The following is a 13,057-nucleotide window of genomic DNA, read 5'->3' as shown; positions in this document are numbered from 1 at the left end:
CTTAACCGACTGAGACACCCAGGTGCCCCAGGATTCTAAAGTTTATTGAAAATTTAAACTACTGGGAATTGTCCTGAAATTAAAAAAATAATAAGAAGAGTAAAGAGAAAAGATTTACTGTACCACATATAAGGTATTATCAAGCTTTGGCATACATAAAGTATGAAGAAAGTGATATTTTAACTGAAGAGATCAGGAACACGATTTAATAGATGAGAAAATGTGTATACAAAATAATTGGGGAAGGAAACCATTATTGAATACATTATAACATGACAACTAGTAAAATATAAAATTCTCTGTCTCACACCTTACATTGAAATAAATTACAGACTGGTCAAAAGAAATTCAACCTTCCTGAAAAGAAAGCCACAAAAGAACTAAAACAAAATGGTTATAGGTGATAACAGTTAACAAAGAGCATTGTAGGAATGAAAACTATAAAATAAACCACAAATTAATGTGTTGGAATATACAGATGTGTTGGAATATACAGAAATGTAAATTTTCTGTCCATCAAAAGCATTATAACATTTTTTATTTTTATTTTTTTTTATTTTTTTTAACTTTTTATTTATTTTTGAGACAGAGAGAGACAGAGCATGAACGGGGGAGGGGCAGAGAGAGGGGGAGACACAGAATGGAAGCAGGCTCCAGGCTCTGAGCCATCAGCCCAGAGCCCGACGCGGGGCCCGAACTCACTGACAGCGAGATCGCGACCTGAGCCGAAGTCGGGCGCTCAACCGACTGAGCCACCCAGGCTCCCCAAGCATTGTAACGTTTAAGATGAGATGGCAAAGGGGAAAATTTGTGCCACAGATAAAATGCTTCTTATCTGTAATATATCAAATGCTTTTATAAGTCACTAAGAAAAAGACAACCAAAAACATATAAATAATATACACAATTAATTTATTTAATTAAAATATCCATGTACGAAAACATGGTTATGCACAAATAAAAAATTAAGTTCAAATTCACAGGAAATGAGATATTATTTTTTACATAGTTGGAAACAATGGAAAAGAATGATAACTGATGTTCTAAAAAGTGAAGTAAAAGGATATTCCTGAAAATTTTTATTTCCCTATAAATTTCTATAATCATTTCAAAGAGAAGTTATCCTAAGGGGATAATTAGTCATGTCAAAAGACTAACATATAAAGACATTCTTAATTGTATTATTTATTTTTACCAAAAAAACCTAAGTAAAACCACCTTAATGGTCCCTGATAGGGTACATGCCCAACAAATTATGGTAAATCTACATGGTTGAAAATTATGTAACCACTAGCAATCATGGTTCCAAAGAATTTAATCATATGAGAAAAAACTCACGATATGTTGCCAAAAACTTTACGCACATAAGTTCAGTGAATCTCACGTGTACACACTCATGCATGTGAATGCACACACACGCACACACATGCACCAAACCATTTTTATAAAAACACTCACACATTAACTGAAAAAGTTTATGATGATCATCCATAATTTTTATATTCTCCTTAAGGTTTTAAGTTTTTTCCAAATTTCTATAATGAACTGATTTATTTTATAAGCAGGAACTAAGTATTAAAATAAAAACAAAATTTTCAATTGAAAGCATTGTATAGAACATTCACTGAGCATGTACCGTGTACCTTGCACTGTTCTTGATGCTAGGGCTGTGCCGGGGTCCCATCACATTTCTGCTCTCTAGAACCTTACATCCTAGTGACAGATCACACAAAAACATCTCCCCCAGACTCCGAGGCCAAAAAGAGTGTGTTTGAGGGGCTCAAAAAGCAACCAGCCCTGAGTGGAACCTCTTATTCTAACTCAACTGACTCCGAAGGAGTTTTTTACCTGCGTGAACACTGATTAACCCTGGACCGCTCACAAGGAAGCTGTGTCCAAGGTATCAGGTGTCCGATACCACAACAGAAGATACGGGTGATTTAAATCCAGACTTGTTCTCTTTCCTGAAACGTAGAGGTTGTGATCCTGTTGTTTCCAAAGCTTGGCATTTCAAACATCTGTATCTTTACAGAAGATTCATAGTTTTTCTGCTGTATGGTTTGTGCAAATTCACAAGTAGTCTCAGATCCACAAAGACATGCCTATTTATAGCCAATGGGAGAGAAAATACTTATTCTATCAATTCTGTGTCACTTAAGTAAATTCATTTGTATCCACATTCTTTCATCCACGTTAGGTTCTAAATTTCTGGAGGATGGGAACCCTAGAGGCTATTCTGAAATTTGTATAGGCACTAACTTAAACACATTAATTTTTAATAAAGATTCTAATGCTTTAGGATGATTAACATGAGGTTACTCAGTACATAGTAAAGAACTGTGTACATTACTTGATTGACGACTTACCTGGGGTGGTGTATAAATACGCTCTTACAAACTTGTCCATACATGCTTTGCTAGCCATGCTGAAAATCATGTTTCCACACTATTTACACAAAATAAAGCAGATGCTGCCAAAAAAAAAAAGTGCTTTATTCTTAGTTGACAGAATGTATATTTTTGCATTTGAGCTTATGTTACTGCAGGGGCACAACATAGTTATAATGTATGCTTCTCTCTTTCATGACATCGCGTCAAGAAGAAAAGAAGAGGGAGGAAGGAGGAGGAGGGGAAAAAGAAGAAGAGGAAGGAGAAGAAGGAGAAGAAGAAGAAATTGTCAGGGCTAGATTATTTTTACATCAACATATATGTTTAATCTGTGAAGAAATGGTTTATAGTAGCCCCATATTTGCTGTGTTCTACCTTTTAACATTTTTAAACATTCTAGCACATTCGCCATTTAGGTGATTAGGACCCAGACTCAGTTATGAGGACATCTAAGAAAGGTCCCCAAATCTACATACAGCTCAAAAGAAAATCATCACTTGACTTCCTAACAGCAGTATTTTAACCTTTTATGAGCAAAATTTTCTGTAGAGCTTCTAAAAACACTTTCTTGGGGCTCGTTTTCAATGATTACAGTTTTAGTAGATTTGGCCGGAACCAAGGATTGCTGTTTAAAACAAACAAACAAAAACTACTTACACAGGTGATTCTCACATGTCCTGAAGGCAGAGAACCGCTATTTGAGATATGTGAAGACCTCCTCAATGATGTTAAAATCGTGTTATGAAATTAACAGTTCACATGATGGAGTTTTCCCATACAATTTAGGTGTATCAATTTGGTTCAAATCAACCAATATTTGCCAAGAATCTATCAGGTACAAATCACCTTCCTCTGACTGGGGAACACAAAGGTATGCTGAAAACAAAAGAAAACAAAAACCTATCGCAGCCCTAAATGATTAAACCCTACTGATTAAACTCCAAGAGAGAATCTGGAAGGCTCTAGAAGGCATGACAAAAATGCTATGAGGGGCGGAAAGAGAGAAAGGGCTCATCGCTCTCACAAAATCATGAAAAGCATTATTAAAGATGTAGTCGAGGCAGGCATTGAAGAATTGAAGGGAATCTGACAGGCTGAAGTTGGAGGGGCCGGCCAGGGCAGGACCCCGAAGGAGGAAGGAAAGGATGGATGGGAGCAAACTGGCTGAAGCTTAAGTAGAAAAAATAAAGCGAGAAAGTCCTTTTGGGAAATTAATTCCATAGGCAAGAACTCAAACCAAGGAAATGAAAGAAATTCCCTTACCACCATAGAACCTAATAAAAACTCATTTTCAAAGAACGAGCTCAGAGAAAGGAATAGTAAAAACAATAGAATGAATGGAAAAAAATGGAGATTGCAGTTAAAGAAACAAAATAAGGAACAAAACAGCAATATTGGAAACACATACATTAGGCATGTAATAAACAGAACACCATGTCTGAAATTTAATTATTGAAATAAAGGCTTTAGATAAGGGTTGGTGCAGAGGGGAAACAGAAAACAATTAAAACATTTAGGTAGATGACATCTTATTTCATTAAAGCAAAGTTACCATCAACTGCAAGACGCACGGCTATTTTACGTAGCACTCAAAAAGGAAAAAAGCGCTGCCGATAACACCAGGACACAAGGATGTCTTAGCATTTTTATATTTACTGATGGAGCTCATTTAATCATAGGCAAGATTGTTTTATATCACGTACGGTTCTGGCGCACACAAAAAGGATACCTTATCAAGATTTATAACAAGGTAAATGAGTTAAGACATAACTAGTTTCTCACATTGTGTCCAATTGCCCTCCATCGCTTTCCAGCTCAGAGTTGTTGATGTTTGTGTTTTTCTCCAGCTGATGTCTCAGTAGCACAGCATAACCCAGCATCATCTAATCGTGACCGTTATCGTTTGTGAGAAAATATGGCATTGAGTCATTCTGCCGTCGATGAATATCTGTTTCAGAGATAATCCAACACACAAATGGCAGATGTACCTGAATTAAAAAAGTCAGAGAAGGGATTCTTGGAAATGTATTCAAGTTGTAAGTACAAAAGTTCACTTAATAAGGTACACTCTGTTCCAGAAAAAAATAGAGAATTTGGACACAGAAGAAATACTGATGAAGGTACCACGTTTCAAGAATGGGCTGTATAGTATATTACTGAAGCATGTGGGGCTGACAGTAAGACTGCCAGCGTTCAGCTCTCAGTTCTTTTTAGTTACAGTCTGTGTCCTCACTGGCAATCTGTACTACCTCTCTAGGGGGGGCTGGAGGGTCAAAATGCCATATCTCAGAAGGTTGTTGTGAGGATGAAGCAACTGTCAGAAAGCGGGTTGAATAACTGTTCGGTTAAAAACGATCATTCAGAGGGGTGCCTGGGTGGCTCAGTCAGTTGAGCGTCCGGCTTCGGCTGGGGTCACGATCTCGCGGTTCGTAAGTTCAAGACCCGCGTCAGGCTCTGTGCTGACAGCTCGGAGTCTGGAGCCTGCTTGGGATTCTGTGTCTCCCTCTCTCTGCCCCTCCCCCACGCATGCTCTGCCTCTCTCTGTCTCTCAAAAATAACAAATAAATGTGAAAAAAACAAAAACATTCAGAGTTCTACACTGGCTGACATGGAGTCACAGAGACTGGACTTACTCTCCCTCCTGAAACTAACACCCATTGGACCAACTGTATGGAACAAGAAGGGTTTTCAAGACATGAGACCCTCCTGTGCCCCACTCCCCACAACACACCACAGTGATCCCTGGGGGACTGGAAAAGAATGAGATGTGCCCCACAGCTGCTCAAATGTGTCTTCTGGGGAGAGGTTCTATGCCCCGGTGTAGAAGTGACCCCAGGTGGAGCCAGTGGTTTCCCCGGAGCTGAAGAGATGGGGATGGGCTTCTGGGGAGGCCAGGTGTCCAGAGTATAGGGCAGAGGGCCAGAGAGGGGAGAGCTGTCCAGAAGAACTCAGGAGATCTGTGGGGGGTCCCCATCCACTGTCAGCACACACAAGGGAGGAAGCTTTCTGAGAACCACCGAAAGGATCGGGAAGATAATTGCTGAGGTTCGCGCAGGGCCAGAAATTGTTCTGTTCCCAAGAGCCAGAGTGGAAAGCCTCAGAATTCATGGGCCATCGGGGACAGTGCTCAGAGGCCTCAGTCATAGGAAAGAATTAGCTCCAGACCAAATGCTGCTCTGGGCCAGCCTAACAGAGCTTGGAGGCAAGACCCACAATGTCCTCAATGTGTTAAATGTTTCTAAATAACTCTTTTGGTGACATGTCTGATCAAATCTTTTGCCCATTTCTTTTTCAGTTGGATTTTTTGTTTTTTAGTATTAAATTAAAAACAAATTTTTTAATGTTTATTTATTTTTGAAGGAGAGAGAGTGTGTGGGGGGGGGGGGTGGGTAGAGAGAAAGGGAGACACAGAATCTGAAGCAGGCACCAGGCTCTGAGCTGTCAGCGCAGAGCCCGACGCGGGGCTCGAACCCACGAACCGGGAGATCATGACCTGAGCCGAAGTCAGACGCTCAACCGACTGAGCCACCCAGGTGCCCCTTTAGTATTAAATTTTTGAAGTTTTTTTTATATAGTTTCCAGTTTTATTGAGATATCATCGAAACATAACATTGTATTAGCTTAAAATATACAACATAATTATTTGGTGTATATATATTATATAAATAATATACGTATAGCAAAATGATTAGTTAACATCTGTCACCTCACGTAGCTACAGACTTTTTTTTTCTTGTGATGAGAAGTTTTACGTTCCGCTCTCTTAGCAACTTTCAAATACACAATACATGTATTCTGGTTACAAGACCTTTTCAGAGGTGTGGTTTGCAAACGCTTTCTCCCAGTGTGTGATTTGTATTTTCATTCTCTAGGCAGTGTCATCTAAAGGGCAGAAGTTCGGGGCCTCTAGGTGGCCCAGTCGGTTAAACGTCGGATTTCGGCTCAGGTCATGATCTCGCGGTTCCTGAGTTTGAGCCCCGCGTGGGGCTCTGTGCTGACAGCTCAGCGCCTGGGGCCTGCTTCAGGTTCTGTGTCTCCCTCTCTCTCTGCTCCTCCTCTGCTTGCACTCTTGTCTCTTTTTCAAAAATAAATAAAACACTGATAAAACAACTAAAAAGTTAAAGGGCAGAAGTTCTTATTTTGATAAATTCCAAGTTATCAACACACACACCCACCCACCCACACACACACGCACAGAGCAATATTCATTGCTGCTTTATTTGCAATAGGAAAAACCTGGAAATAATGCAAATGCCCTCAACAGGTGCATGGATAAATAAACTTTGGTACATTCATACAGTATTGTATACTACCGCTCAGTAATGGACTACGTAAATATATGAATAAACTATTCACACATTCAACAACTTGCATGAATCTCAAAATAATTATGCTCAGTAAAAGAAGGCAGGCCAAAACAGGAGGTACAAATTGTATGATTCCATTTATAGATAACTCTAGAAAACCCAAGCTATTGTGCAGTGATGCAAACAGAACAGCGGTTGCTGGAAAGGGCAGATGGAGACAGCCAGAATTATAAGGGGGCACAAGGATACATTTGGAAGCGGCGAACATGTCTGTTATCTTCATTGTGGTGATTATTTGATGGTTATATACATACTCTGAAACTTATCAAACGTACACTATGACCATGTATATTTTATTTTATGTACATTATACTTCAATAAAGCTCTAAAAATTATTGTCATCCAAGCAAAAAGCAACCACGTACTAAGAAAGGTGGGGGGAAAAAAGGTGGAAAAATATCAAGCTAACCTCAGATTTCTCCATGGCCATATAACTTGATTTTACTTAGTGATTTTTTTTAAGTTTTTATTTATTTATTTTGAGAGAGAGGAAGCACAAGTGGGTGGAGGGACAGAGAGAGAGAATCCCAAGCAGGCTCCACACTGTCAGTGCAGAGCCCAACTCAGGGTTCGAACCCACGAGCCGAGCCGGGAAATCATGACCTGAGCTAAGGTCGGAGGCTTAACCCACAGAGCCCCCCAGGCGCCCCTATTTACTTGGTGATTTTATCAAGATAGTTGGCGGACTTTTTCATGTCTGTAAGAGCCCAGAGGCTACAGCATCGACGATCATTTCTTTAAAAGAAAAAGTAAAGGACTGCAAATCATTACAAGCATGACAACTGGTACAGGCCAGTCCTGGGCTGTTGCAGGGGCTTCTGGAAAGTATCTCAGGGCCCTGATCCTGTCTGAGTACCTGGGTAAAGGCCACTCTGGGCAAAGCACATCTGTGCTAAGATAAAGAGAAGTTTTCTGGGTGAAGAAGAGTCCCAAGAGTGTCTTGGGAAGAAAGAACACATGCAAATGAGGTCCTCCCTTACTGTGAGCTAATCTGCTTCCCAGGAAATGGTGCCAGGTCTAGGAAATTCGATTCGGATGCTTAAGAGTTTGGCCAAAGTCACCCTAGGAAGTGACCAAGACCAGTGAAAATTTAAACAACTCTGTTTGACCTATTTGATCCAAGAAGAAAAAAAAAAAAAAAAGCAAGCCCAAACCCAGAAAGCTATATAATGTAACCATGAGAGCTGAAAAAGGGGAGAGTAATTCATACTACCGTCCGGAAAATACAAAAGACACATGGAAGTTCCCAAATATCTGTCTTGAAAACAAAACAAACAAAAAAAAAATAGCCACCCTTGTGAAAAAAAAAAAAAAAATAACCCACCCTTGTGACCTGTAACTAATGTAACGTTGTGTGTATCAATCATATATATAAACATCCAAGGGCTTACTGAGCTCTCACTGGATGAAATCCAAGCGCATTTGCACCCCATACCCAAGCCTGCATCATTCGCTCACTGCCTAGCTTTCTGCATGTATTTCATCCGTCTCTCTTCTTCACGTTCCTTCCAGCTGCACCCCACAAGCCCCAATTTTGGAAGGCCTTGCTGGCTTCCGGTGGCTAGGTTGGCTTCCTCTGCGGGAAAGTTCCACCCCGCCATCCTCCAGGCCCCACCACTCCACCTCCAAAGGGCGCACGGCGAGGGGAGAAGTCTGTGCCCAGGCTCAGTGCTATCCATCCGCTCGCCGGCGCAGAGGATGTGCTCCACCCAATCGGCCCCACATCCCTGTCACTTTTTTAAACCTCCAAAGGAGTGATGAAAGATCTAAAAAACGAAGCACCTTAAAATTGCAGCATTTCCTGGGTGATGCACAATACCCGGGTCCTCCTCGGGAGCAGAAGGACATTTGGGGAGGGATGGAATCGGGCTGTTAAGCAGTGGCTTTCAAATGTTTTAAAAGCTTTTTTAAATATTTATTTATTTTTGAGAGAGACGGAGAGACAGAGCATGGGGGGGGGGGGGGAGGAACAGAAAGAGAGGGAGACACAGAATGGGAAGCAGGTTCCAGGCTTTGGACTGTCAGCGCAGAGCCCAATGCGTGCCTGGAGCTCACAACCAGCGAGATCATGACCTGGGCTGAAGTCGGGCGCTTAACTGACTGAGCCAGGGAAATATTTTAAACAGTGGAGGCCTTTTTCTCACCCCAAATGTTACCTGGGATTCCAACATACAGTATAGGTTAAAGTAGGACTTCATGAGTAAAAGTTTATTATCTCACATGGGGAAAGGCCATCCGTAAGAACACTGGGGCAGTTTAGGTACTCGGCCTATTTGAGTGTCTGTGCTTTTTAATTACAATTTTATTTAAAGTTTTTAATGTGTCTTTTAAAAAGCCACTCAGACATTTGCAGACCCTGAAGCAGTCCTGAGCCTGGTTTGAAAATGACTGCTTAAAGTCGGGAGGAGTGAGGCTTAGGCAGGAATCAACGGGCATTCGGGGAATTCAATGGTGTTGCTTGATTTAAGCCTGGGTCTTTCCAATTCTGAAAGCCCGCGCTCTTTCCATTGCATCACTGCTCTCCAGGCTTTGTGAATTCGCCCTGAGGAGTTACAGACAGGCATTTGCACCGTCCTGAGTTTCTAATTAACAGACCAGAAAATGCACTGGCGAGAGGTGGGGAGCTGAGAACCCAGCAGCGCGGCGCTCTGCAAAGTGCTCACTGTCCTGTGGGGCATGCCCGGCGCAATCCTGCAACCCTCCGGGAAAAGTACTTTCGCGGAGGCCACAGTGAACTGGGCTCGGGCAGCGGCTTCACTGTTGATAAAAACGGAAAGTATCTGACTTCGTCCCAGTACTTTCCGGAACGCCCAGTATCAAGTGCAATTTGTGGGGTTCCTTCACCTCAATAGAAGCAGAAGGTTCTGAATGGAGTGGTTGTGCGCCAGCTTGGCAGTAATCTGAGCCACCGCCCAACCCCCCCCCCCCACGCGAGGATAATAGGCATCTGGACCCCGCAACCAGAGCTATGTAAAGCTAATACACGCAGACGCTGTGGGCTTCAGCCTGTCGAAAAAGGCAGGGAGGTTGCATGGTATATTAAATTCACTGAATTTTACAGCTCACATCTGGCCTCAAGGACAGCTGTGGTCAGGTTTCCTGAAAGACTTCAGTGAAAAATGGCAAAGTCAAAATATTTGAGCCTCTCTGTTTGCACTGAAGCAACTTGTTCATCAGTGGGTCTGCACTGGGACTTACTAGTTACCAGTTTCACTTTACTTAAGGCAAGAGTAAACTTCTGAAACACAATTAAACAGCATCCTTGGACTCAGGGGAGTCTTACTCATGCAACGTTGTCCTTTCCGTTTGAGAAACATATCTTTATATTGTTAGAAAATTATGAATGGGTCTCTTAACATCCCTTGAGTTTTGCTTACCTTGATACCCGTTTGGCACTTAATGATGGATTATTGGTTTAAACAGAGAGTGTGAAATGATCGGCATGTAGGCAGCCTCCTTGCATGTCCGAGATTTTGAATAAAAGGGAATTTAGCATAAATAACAACTGTTAATCATAACCATGAAAACGAAACTGGGGTTTTACATTCAACAGAAAAGTTGCATCTCAACACTGTCGGGTACGTTGGGCAGTCTGTTTCTAATCTGTCAGAAAGCACAACATGGATTTAATGTGACCCTGAAGGATATAAGGAAAACAGGGCTTGCCCTCTGATCCTCCATTTGAAACTTGTTGAATTAGTCCAAGCACATTTGAAATGAATCAAGATGGTTAACATCTGCCTCTCTTTATTAGAAAAACTCTCTTTTTATTATAAATAAACACTTTGTCCGGGTATGATTGTGAATTCACTAGTCCATGGACTTGGGTTTCCGGAGCAACTTGAGCACCGGACCAGAAGTGCAAAGCATCTTCTAAATCTCTCTAGAATCCATCGGTGAACGCAGAGAAAGGAACCAATAATTAGCTAGTACATTGCAGGCTTTTTACCTCAACCCAGGTAGCAGCGGATTCAGCTACGTCACAGAACCTTGGACCACTGGGTCACGATTTTCCGGACTTACATCGCAACGGAATGGCACAGAGGTGCCTGGAGCTCTGTAGGAACATGCCTCAGTCAGCCCTTCACTGGTCATCAGAACACGGAAGAGGCCCACCAGATAGTTGATTTGCCTCTCAGCCTCCTCAGTGTGGGTGTTCACTGATACCAGAGGGATAAAGTAGGCCCAGATGAGGTAGTTCTTTAAGGGGCTGTGGGTATTAGAAAACAGGACTTTCTTTTTTTTTTTTTTAATTTTTTTTTCAACGTTTTTATTTATTTTTGGGACAGAGAGAGACAGAGCATGAACGGGGGAGGGGCAGAGAGAGAGGGAGACACAGAATCGGAAACAGGCTCCAGGCTCCGAGCCATCAGCCCAGAGCCTGACACGAGGCTCGAACTCACGGACTGCGAGATTGTGACCTGGCTGAAGTTGGGCGCTTAACTGACTGCTCCACCCAGGCGCCCCAGAAAACAGGACTTTCAAGAGAGGTTGGGTCTCCTCCCCCCACATCTTCCATCTTCCCTTTCCTTCTGCTCCCAAGAACATACAGTATGTAGCTTTATGGTTGTTCATCAGAGCAACCGTTCTGCTGTTGCTTATACCCTATTTAATGGCTGAGGCATAATGGGGTGGTCCTGTGAATTCAGGAGAGTTGTTCCTCCCCAAAAGCCAGAAAATTTAAAAGCCTGTATTGAGTGTGAACCCTGTTCACTGAAAGAACAACTATACCCTCTCATCCAAAAGAGACTGACTCAGGGGCACCTGGGTGGCTCAGTCGGTTAAGCGTCTGACTTCGGCTCAGGTCATGATCTCACGGTTCGTGAGTTCAAGCTCCGCCTCGGGTTCTGTGCTGACAGCTCAGAGCCTGGTGCCTGCTTCAGATTCTGTGTCTCCCTCTCTTTCTGCCCCTCCCTGCTCATGCCCTCTCTCCCTTTCTCTCTCAAAAAAAAAAAAATAAACATTCAAAAAAAAGAGACTGACTTGAATAGTACCTTATTATGGATGACTTTGGACATGATACTTCACTCCTTGAGGACTATTTCTCTAGTTCAAAAACAACAGAATATTGGCATCTGAAGAATAATCCCCGCAGTGTGCCTTCACTTACATTTACTATTAATGCCTTCTGGTCACCCTGTAGTGGAGACATGATCAACCCATTTAATCCAGGAAGAAAATTAAGGTCTGATATTTGTACTTGCTAAAATGTAAAATGGGATTAACCTTTCATCTTCCCATTTCTCAGTCGTATGCTCATTTCAAAGCACTAAATCCAAGGGACCTAAAAAAGAGAGAGGTAAAGAGATCCCCTGAAAACTGTTACTGTCCTACATTTTACAAGGTCTGATTGAAAGAAAGATATTCTGTTTTTGATATATGTCAGACTAGTGCTAGGTCAACCCACTGAAAACAAACAAATAGAAAAGCTAGATGAAATATTAAAAAAAAAAAATCTTGTTAAAACAACCACTCAGTGATTGTGACATACAAGCCTTAAGGGAAGGAAGCGTTGTCTGTTTCTTACCCTGATGCACCCCCAACACATAGAAGTAGCTGGCATATTGGGACCACTCCAGAACTATTTGTTGAATGATTGCTTTGGTGAGCTAGCAAGCAAGTGAATACTTGGGTCCAGATCTCAGTGAACATGAGAACCTAGAGAGGCAAGCATGGCATTTCATCCAGTATTTTCACCTTGAGAACATTTGCAGAAGCTGACCATTTAAGCTTTTATGATCCTGTTCAGTGTGGAGGCCAGAAAGTAAAGCACAGGTCCCTTCCAAGTAAGAGTCTAATGGGAAACCTTTCCCCATAATGTGGGAACATCAAGAAGCTATATCTTCAGTACGACAGTGAACTAGAGATAAACTCTCCCCCCACCCCCGCCTTTTGACCAGAAAATGGTAACAGGGAAAAGAAAAAAAAGGAGAAAAAGAGAAAGAAAATTGCCTGTTTCAAATCTTGGCACTGAGAGGAAGGGGAGACAAGACTGAGAAATTATATTTACAAGCGAGCTCTCCTGTGGATTTGTTGCCCTAATTTCATAGCATCTGGATGGCCCGGAAAATTTCAAATAGAATTGTTTAAATAATCCTAGATTGGTTGTTACCTGGCAGAGGAAAGCAATAATCCTTTTCTTCTTCTTCTTCTTCTTCTTCTTCTTCTTCTTCTTCTTCTAATGTTTATTTATTTTTAAAAGAGAGAGAGATAGAGTGCCAGTGAGGGAGGGGCAGAGAGAGAGACACACAGAGTCCAAAGTAGGCTCCAGGCTCTGAGCTCTGATCTTTCAGCACAGAGCCA

The 13,057-nt window shown here is 41.9% G+C and overlaps 1 long non-coding RNA gene across 1 annotated transcript; it reads right to left on the bottom strand.

Annotated features, from left to right (window-relative positions):
• Positions 1 to 957: 957 nt before the first annotated feature.
• Positions 958 to 12,975, bottom strand: LOC109497390. The gene is made up of 4 exons (XR_002153560.3): positions 12,867 to 12,975; positions 4,170 to 4,375; positions 2,367 to 2,470; positions 958 to 2,102 (listed from the first exon to the last, which is right to left on the bottom strand). It is a non-coding gene; the product is annotated as an uncharacterized LOC109497390 (long non-coding RNA).
• Positions 12,976 to 13,057: the final 82 nt, after the last annotated feature.

Source organism: Felis catus, chromosome A2 (genome assembly GCF_018350175.1).
Source record: "Felis catus isolate Fca126 chromosome A2, F.catus_Fca126_mat1.0, whole genome shotgun sequence".
In the NCBI taxonomy this organism is placed as follows: Eukaryota; Metazoa; Chordata; class Mammalia; order Carnivora; family Felidae; genus Felis; species Felis catus.
This window is presented reverse-complemented; position numbering and strand designations above follow the sequence as displayed.